Genomic DNA, 8,525 nt, shown 5'->3' on the forward strand with positions numbered 1-8,525 from the left:
ATTTTGAACAGTTTTATAATTTTTGGGTTACCAGATGCACACGGGTCTTTTGCAAAACAATCACAATCTGCATCCATCGTAATATCTTAAAGTGTCCATAAAGCACTAAGCACGGCCCCGACCAAGAGAGGGCCGTAGTGGGCTACTCCCCTAGCGGGCTATATAAATAAAATGACCGGTAAATGCATTTTGGACAGTTTTATAATTTTTGGGTGACCAGGTGCACAAGTTCCATTTGGGTGACCAGGTGCACGCCGGCTTTTGGGTGACCAGGTGCACGCCGGTCTTTTGGGTGACCAGGTGCACAAGTTCCATTTGGGTGACCAGGTGCACGCCGGCTTTTGGGTGACCAGGTGCACAAGTTCCATTTGGGTGACCAGGTGCACGCCGGCTTTTGGGTGACCAGGTGCACAAGTTCCATTTGGGTGACCAGGTGCACGCCGGCTTTTGGGTGACCAGGTGCACATGGTCCTTTGGGTGACCAGGTGCACGCCGGCCTTTGGGTGACCAGGTGCACACGGTTCTTTTGGGTGACCAGGTGCACATGGTCCTTTGGGTGACCAGGTGCACGCCGGCCTTTGGGTGACCAGGTGCACACGGTTCTTTTGGGTGACCAGGTGCACATGGTCCTTTGGGTGACCAGGTGCACGCCGGCCTTTGGGTGACCAGGTGCACATGGTCCTTTTGGGTGACCAGGTGCACATGGTCCTTTGGGTGACCAGGTGCACGCCGGCCTTTGGGTGACCAGGTGCACACGGTTCTTTTGGGTGACCAGGTGCACATGGTCCTTTGGGTGACCAGGTGCACGCCGGCCTTTGGGTGACCAGGTGCACATGGTCCTTTTGGGTGACCAGGTGCACATGGTCCTTTGGGTGACCAGGTGCACGCCGGCCTTTGGGTGACCAGGTGCACACGGTTCTTTTGGGTGACCAGGTGCACATGGTCCTTTGGGTGACCAGGTGCACGCCGGCCTTTGGGTGACCAGGTGCACATGGTCCTTTTGGGTGACCAGGTGCACATGGTCCTTTGGGTGACCAGGTGCACGCCGGCCTTTGGGTGACCAGGTGCACATGGTCCTTTGGGTGACCAGGTGCACGCCGGCCTTTGGGTGACCAGGTGCACATGGTCCTTTGGGTGACCAGGTGCACGCCGGCCTTTGGGTGACCAGGTGCACATGGTCCTTTTGGGTGACCAGGTGCACATGGTCCTTTGGGTGACCAGGTGCACGCCGGCCTTTGGGTGACCAGGTGCACATGGTCCTTTGGGTGACCAGGTGCACGCCGGCCTTTGGGTGACCAGGTGCACATGGTCCTTTGGGTGACCAGGTGCACGCCGGCCTTTGGGTGACCAGGTGCACATGGTCCTTTTGGGTGACCAGGTGCACATGGTCCTTTGGGTGACCAGGTGCACGCCGGCCTTTGGGTGACCAGGTGCACATGGTCCTTTTGGGTGACCAGGTGCACGCCGGCCTTTGGGTGACCAGGTGCACATGGTCCTTTTGGGTGACCAGGTGCACATGGTCCTTTGGGTGACCAGGTGCACGCCGGCCTTTGGGTGACCAGGTGCACACGGTCCTTTTGGGTGACCAGGTGCACGCCGGCCTTTGGGTGACCAGGTGCACATGGTCCTTTTGGGTGACCAGGTGCACGCCGGCCTTTGGGTGACCAGGTGCACGCCGGTCCTTTTGGGTGACCAGGTGCACAAGTTCCATTTGGGTGACCAGGTGCACGCGGTTCATAACAGCGCGGTTATCTGCTTTAATGTCCGAGGAGGGGTGCTTAAGTGTGGGTGCCCTGGTTCACCTGGTATGCGAGGTTGTGGAGGTGGGGGGGGTCCCCTGCTGGTATCATCCCCGAAATAGAGGGGTGATACCCGGGTGGTGAGTAAGGGCCTACAAGCCTGGAGGTCAATAGCTCCAGGGGGTAAGCTCTACTGTCATGTCCGTAAATAGAGTGGTGTTACCCGGGTTTTGAACCATATTTTAATTTTTGGGTTACCAGATGCACACGGGTCTTTTGGAAAACAATCACAATCTGCATCCATCGTAATATCTTAAACTGTATATAAAGCACCTAAGGACGGGCCTGACCGAGAGAGGGCCGTAGTAGGGTACTCCCCTAGCGGGCTATATCAATAGAATGACCGGTAAAATGATTTAAAACAGTTTTATAATTTTTGGGTTACCAGATGCACACGGGTCTTTTGGAAAACAATCACAATCTGCATCCATCGTAATATATGAAACTGTATATAAAGCACTGAAGGACGGCCCCGACCGAGACAGGGCCTTAGTGGGGTGCTCCCATAGCGGGCTATATCAATAGAATGACCGGTAAAAGTATTTAAAACCGTTTTATAATTTTTGGGTTACCAGATGCACGTTTTCAATCACCAGTTGCACGGAGGATTAATAGCAATCTGCATCCATCGTGATTTCTTAAAGTGTGTAAAAAGCACCCAAGGACGGCCCTGACAGAGAGAGGGCCGTAGTGGGGCACTCCCCTAGCGGGCTATATCAATAGAATGACGGGTAAAAGTATTTAAAACCCTTTTATAATTTTTGGGTTACCAGATGCACGTTTTCAATCACCAGGTGCACGGAGGAAAATGAGCATTTGCATCCATAGTCATGTTTTAAACCGTCCATAAAGCACTCTTGGCCGGCCCCGGCAGAGAGAGAAAGAGATGGTGAAAAAAAAAAAAAAATCATCATCAGACCTTCCATAAATAATTCGGGCCGGCCCCCATTGCTAAAGGTCCGTAGTAGGGTGCGCCATAAGCGGACATGAATAGATGGAACACCGCTAACCGCATAGAGAACCGTGTTTTGGGTGACCAGGTGCACGTTTTCAATCACCAGTTGCACATTTTCAATCACCAGTTGCACGGAGGATTAATAGCAATCTGCATCCATCGCGATTTCTTAAAGTGTCTATAAAGCACTCAGGACGGGCCCGACCGAGACAGGGCCTTAGTGGGGTGCTCCCATAGCGGGCAACAATGAGAGGGGTGCCTTTAAATTCATTTTGAACCATATTTGAAATTTTGGGTTACCAGATGCACGTTTTCAATCACCAGTTGCACGGAGGATTAATAGCAATCTGCATCCATCGTGATTTCTTAAAGTGTGTAAAAAGCACCCAAGGACGGCCCTGACAGAGAGAGGGCCGTAGTGGGGCACTCCCCTAGCGGGCTATATCAATAGAATGACGGGTAAAAGTATTTAAAACCCTTTTATAATTTTTGGGTTACCAGATGCACGTTTTCAATCACCAGGTGCACGGAGGAAAATGAGCATTTGCATCCATAGTCATGTTTTAAACCGTCCATAAAGCACTCTTGGCCGGCCCCGGCAGAGAGAGAAAGAGATGGTGAAAAAAAAAAAAAAATCATCATCAGACCTTCCATAAATAATTCGGGCCGGCCCCCATTGCTAAAGGTCCGTAGTAGGGTGCGCCATAAGCGGACATGAATAGATGGAACACCGCTAACCGCATAGAGAACCGTGTTTTGGGTGACCAGGTGCACGTTTTCAATCACCAGTTGCACATTTTCAATCACCAGTTGCACGGAGGATTAATAGCAATCTGCATCCATCGCGATTTCTTAAAGTGTCTATAAAGCACTCAGGACGGGCCCGACCGAGACAGGGCCTTAGTGGGGTGCTCCCATAGCGGGCAACAATGAGAGGGGTGCCTTTAAATTCATTTTGAACCATATTTGAAATTTTGGGTTACCAGATGCACGTTTTCAATCACCAGTTGCACGGAGGATTAATAGCAATCTGCATCCATCGTGATTTCTTAAAGTGTGTAAAAAGCACCCAAGGACGGCCCTGACAGAGAGAGGGCCGTAGTGGGGCACTCCCCTAGCGGGCTATATCAATAGAATGACGGGTAAAAGTATTTAAAACCCTTTTATAATTTTTGGGTTACCAGATGCACGTTTTCAATCACCAGGTGCACGGAGGAAAATGAGCATTTGCATCCATAGTCATGTTTTAAACCGTCCATAAAGCACTCTTGGCCGGCCCCGGCAGAGAGAGAAAGAGATGGTGAAAAAAAAAAAAAATCATCATCAGACCTTCCATAAATAATTCGGGCCGGCCCCCATTGCTAAAGGTCCGTAGTAGGGTGCGCCATAAGCGGACATGAATAGATGGAACACCGCTAACCGCATAGAGAACCGTGTTTTGGGTGACCAGGTGCACGTTTTCAATCACCAGTTGCACATTTTCAATCACCAGTTGCACGGAGGATTAATAGCAATCTGCATCCATCGCGATTTCTTAAAGTGTCTATAAAGCACTCAGGACGGGCCCGACCGAGACAGGGCCTTAGTGGGGTGCTCCCATAGCGGGCAACAATGAGAGGGGTGCCTTTAAATTCATTTTGAACCATATTTGAAATTTTGGGTTACCAGATGCACGTTTTCAATCACCAGTTGCACGGAGGATTAATAGCAATCTGCATCCATCGTGATTTCTTAAAGTGTGTAAAAAGCACCCAAGGACGGCCCTGACAGAGAGAGGGCCGTAGTGGGGCACTCCCCTAGCGGGCTATATCAATAGAATGACGGGTAAAAGTATTTAAAACCCTTTTATAATTTTTGGGTTACCAGATGCACGTTTTCAATCACCAGGTGCACGGAGGAAAATGAGCATTTGCATCCATAGTCATGTTTTAAACCGTCCATAAAGCACTCTTGGCCGGCCCCGGCAGAGAGAGAAAGAGATGGTGAAAAAAAAAAAAAAATCATCATCAGACCTTCCATAAATAATTCGGGCCGGCCCCCATTGCTAAAGGTCCGTAGTAGGGTGCGCCATAAGCGGACATGAATAGATGGAACACCGCTAACCGCATAGAGAACCGTGTTTTGGGTGACCAGGTGCACGTTTTCAATCACCAGTTGCACATTTTCAATCACCAGTTGCACGGAGGATTAATAGCAATCTGCATCCATCGCGATTTCTTAAAGTGTCTATAAAGCACTCAGGACGGGCCCGACCGAGACAGGGCCTTAGTGGGGTGCTCCCATAGCGGGCAACAATGAGAGGGGTGCCTTTAAATTCATTTTGAACCATATTTGAAATTTTGGGTTACCAGATGCACGTTTTCAATCACCAGTTGCACGGAGGATTAATAGCAATCTGCATCCATCGTGATTTCTTAAAGTGTGTAAAAAGCACCCAAGGACGGCCCTGACAGAGAGAGGGCCGTAGTGGGGCACTCCCCTAGCGGGCTATATCAATAGAATGACGGGTAAAAGTATTTAAAACCCTTTTATAATTTTTGGGTTACCAGATGCACGTTTTCAATCACCAGGTGCACGGAGGAAAATGAGCATTTGCATCCATAGTCATGTTTTAAACCGTCCATAAAGCACTCTTGGCCGGCCCCGGCAGAGAGAGAAAGAGATGGTGAAAAAAAAAAAAAAATCATCATCAGACCTTCCATAAATAATTCGGGCCGGCCCCCATTGCTAAAGGTCCGTAGTAGGGTGCGCCATAAGCGGACATGAATAGATGGAACACCGCTAACCGCATAGAGAACCGTGTTTTGGGTGACCAGGTGCACGTTTTCAATCACCAGTTGCACATTTTCAATCACCAGTTGCACGGAGGATTAATAGCAATCTGCATCCATCGCGATTTCTTAAAGTGTCTATAAAGCACTCAGGACGGGCCCGACCGAGACAGGGCCTTAGTGGGGTGCTCCCATAGCGGGCAACAATGAGAGGGGTGCCTTTAAATTCATTTTGAACCATATTTGAAATTTTGGGTTACCAGATGCACGTTTTCAATCACCAGTTGCACGGAGGATTAATAGCAATCTGCATCCATCGTGATTTCTTAAAGTGTGTAAAAAGCACCCAAGGACGGCCCTGACAGAGAGAGGGCCGTAGTGGGGCACTCCCCTAGCGGGCTATATCAATAGAATGACGGGTAAAAGTATTTAAAACCCTTTTATAATTTTTGGGTTACCAGATGCACGTTTTCAATCACCAGGTGCACGGAGGAAAATGAGCATTTGCATCCATAGTCATGTTTTAAACCGTCCATAAAGCACTCTTGGCCGGCCCCGGCAGAGAGAGAAAGAGATGGTGAAAAAAAAAAAAAAATCATCATCAGACCTTCCATAAATAATTCGGGCCGGCCCCCATTGCTAAAGGTCCGTAGTAGGGTGCGCCATAAGCGGACATGAATAGATGGAACACCGCTAACCGCATAGAGAACCGTGTTTTGGGTGACCAGGTGCACGTTTTCAATCACCAGTTGCACATTTTCAATCACCAGTTGCACGGAGGATTAATAGCAATCTGCATCCATCGCGATTTCTTAAAGTGTCTATAAAGCACTCAGGACGGGCCCGACCGAGACAGGGCCTTAGTGGGGTGCTCCCATAGCGGGCAACAATGAGAGGGGTGCCTTTAAATTCATTTTGAACCATATTTGAAATTTTGGGTTACCAGATGCACGTTTTCAATCACCAGTTGCACGGAGGATTAATAGCAATCTGCATCCATCGTGATTTCTTAAAGTGTGTAAAAAGCACCCAAGGACGGCCCTGACAGAGAGAGGGCCGTAGTGGGGCACTCCCCTAGCGGGCTATATCAATAGAATGACGGGTAAAAGTATTTAAAACCCTTTTATAATTTTTGGGTTACCAGATGCACGTTTTCAATCACCAGGTGCACGGAGGAAAATGAGCATTTGCATCCATAGTCATGTTTTAAACCGTCCATAAAGCACTCTTGGCCGGCCCCGGCAGAGAGAGAAAGAGATGGTGAAAAAAAAAAAAAAATCATCATCAGACCTTCCATAAATAATTCGGGCCGGCCCCCATTGCTAAAGGTCCGTAGTAGGGTGCGCCATAAGCGGACATGAATAGATGGAACACCGCTAACCGCATAGAGAACCGTGTTTTGGGTGACCAGGTGCACGTTTTCAATCACCAGTTGCACATTTTCAATCACCAGTTGCACGGAGGATTAATAGCAATCTGCATCCATCGCGATTTCTTAAAGTGTCTATAAAGCACTCAGGACGGGCCCGACCGAGACAGGGCCTTAGTGGGGTGCTCCCATAGCGGGCAACAATGAGAGGGGTGCCTTTAAATTCATTTTGAACCATATTTGAAATTTTGGGTTACCAGATGCACGTTTTCAATCACCAGTTGCACGGAGGATTAATAGCAATCTGCATCCATCGTGATTTCTTAAAGTGTGTAAAAAGCACCCAAGGACGGCCCTGACAGAGAGAGGGCCGTAGTGGGGCACTCCCCTAGCGGGCTATATCAATAGAATGACGGGTAAAAGTATTTAAAACCCTTTTATAATTTTTGGGTTACCAGATGCACGTTTTCAATCACCAGGTGCACGGAGGAAAATGAGCATTTGCATCCATAGTCATGTTTTAAACCGTCCATAAAGCACTCTTGGCCGGCCCCGGCAGAGAGAGAAAGAGATGGTGAAAAAAAAAAAAAAATCATCATCAGACCTTCCATAAATAATTCGGGCCGGCCCCCATTGCTAAAGGTCCGTAGTAGGGTGCGCCATAAGCGGACATGAATAGATGGAACACCGCTAACCGCATAGAGAACCGTGTTTTGGGTGACCAGGTGCACGTTTTCAATCACCAGTTGCACATTTTCAATCACCAGTTGCACGGAGGATTAATAGCAATCTGCATCCATCGCGATTTCTTAAAGTGTCTATAAAGCACTCAGGACGGGCCCGACCGAGACAGGGCCTTAGTGGGGTGCTCCCATAGCGGGCAACAATGAGAGGGGTGCCTTTAAATTCATTTTGAACCATATTTGAAATTTTGGGTTACCAGATGCACGTTTTCAATCACCAGTTGCACGGAGGATTAATAGCAATCTGCATCCATCGTGATTTCTTAAAGTGTGTAAAAAGCACCCAAGGACGGCCCTGACAGAGAGAGGGCCGTAGTGGGGCACTCCCCTAGCGGGCTATATCAATAGAATGACGGGTAAAAGTATTTAAAACCCTTTTATAATTTTTGGGTTACCAGATGCACGTTTTCAATCACCAGGTGCACGGAGGAAAATGAGCATTTGCATCCATAGTCATGTTTTAAACCGTCCATAAAGCACTCTTGGCCGGCCCCGGCAGAGAGAGAAAGAGATGGTGAAAAAAAAAAAAAAATCATCATCAGACCTTCCATAAATAATTCGGGCCGGCCCCCATTGCTAAAGGTCCGTAGTAGGGTGCGCCATAAGCGGACATGAATAGATGGAACACCGCTAACCGCATAGAGAACCGTGTTTTGGGTGACCAGGTGCACGTTTTCAATCACCAGTTGCACATTTTCAATCACCAGTTGCACGGAGGATTAATAGCAATCTGCATCCATCGCGATTTCTTAAAGTGTCTATAAAGCACTCAGGACGGGCCCGACCGAGACAGGGCCTTAGTGGGGTGCTCCCATAGCGGGCAACAATGAGAGGGGTGCCTTTAAATTCATTTTGAACCATATTTGAAATTTTGGGTTACCAGATGCA

Source organism: Oncorhynchus mykiss, unplaced genomic scaffold, assembly GCF_013265735.2.
Source record: "Oncorhynchus mykiss isolate Arlee unplaced genomic scaffold, USDA_OmykA_1.1 un_scaffold_528, whole genome shotgun sequence".
NCBI classification, from domain to species: Eukaryota; Metazoa; Chordata; class Actinopteri; order Salmoniformes; family Salmonidae; genus Oncorhynchus; species Oncorhynchus mykiss.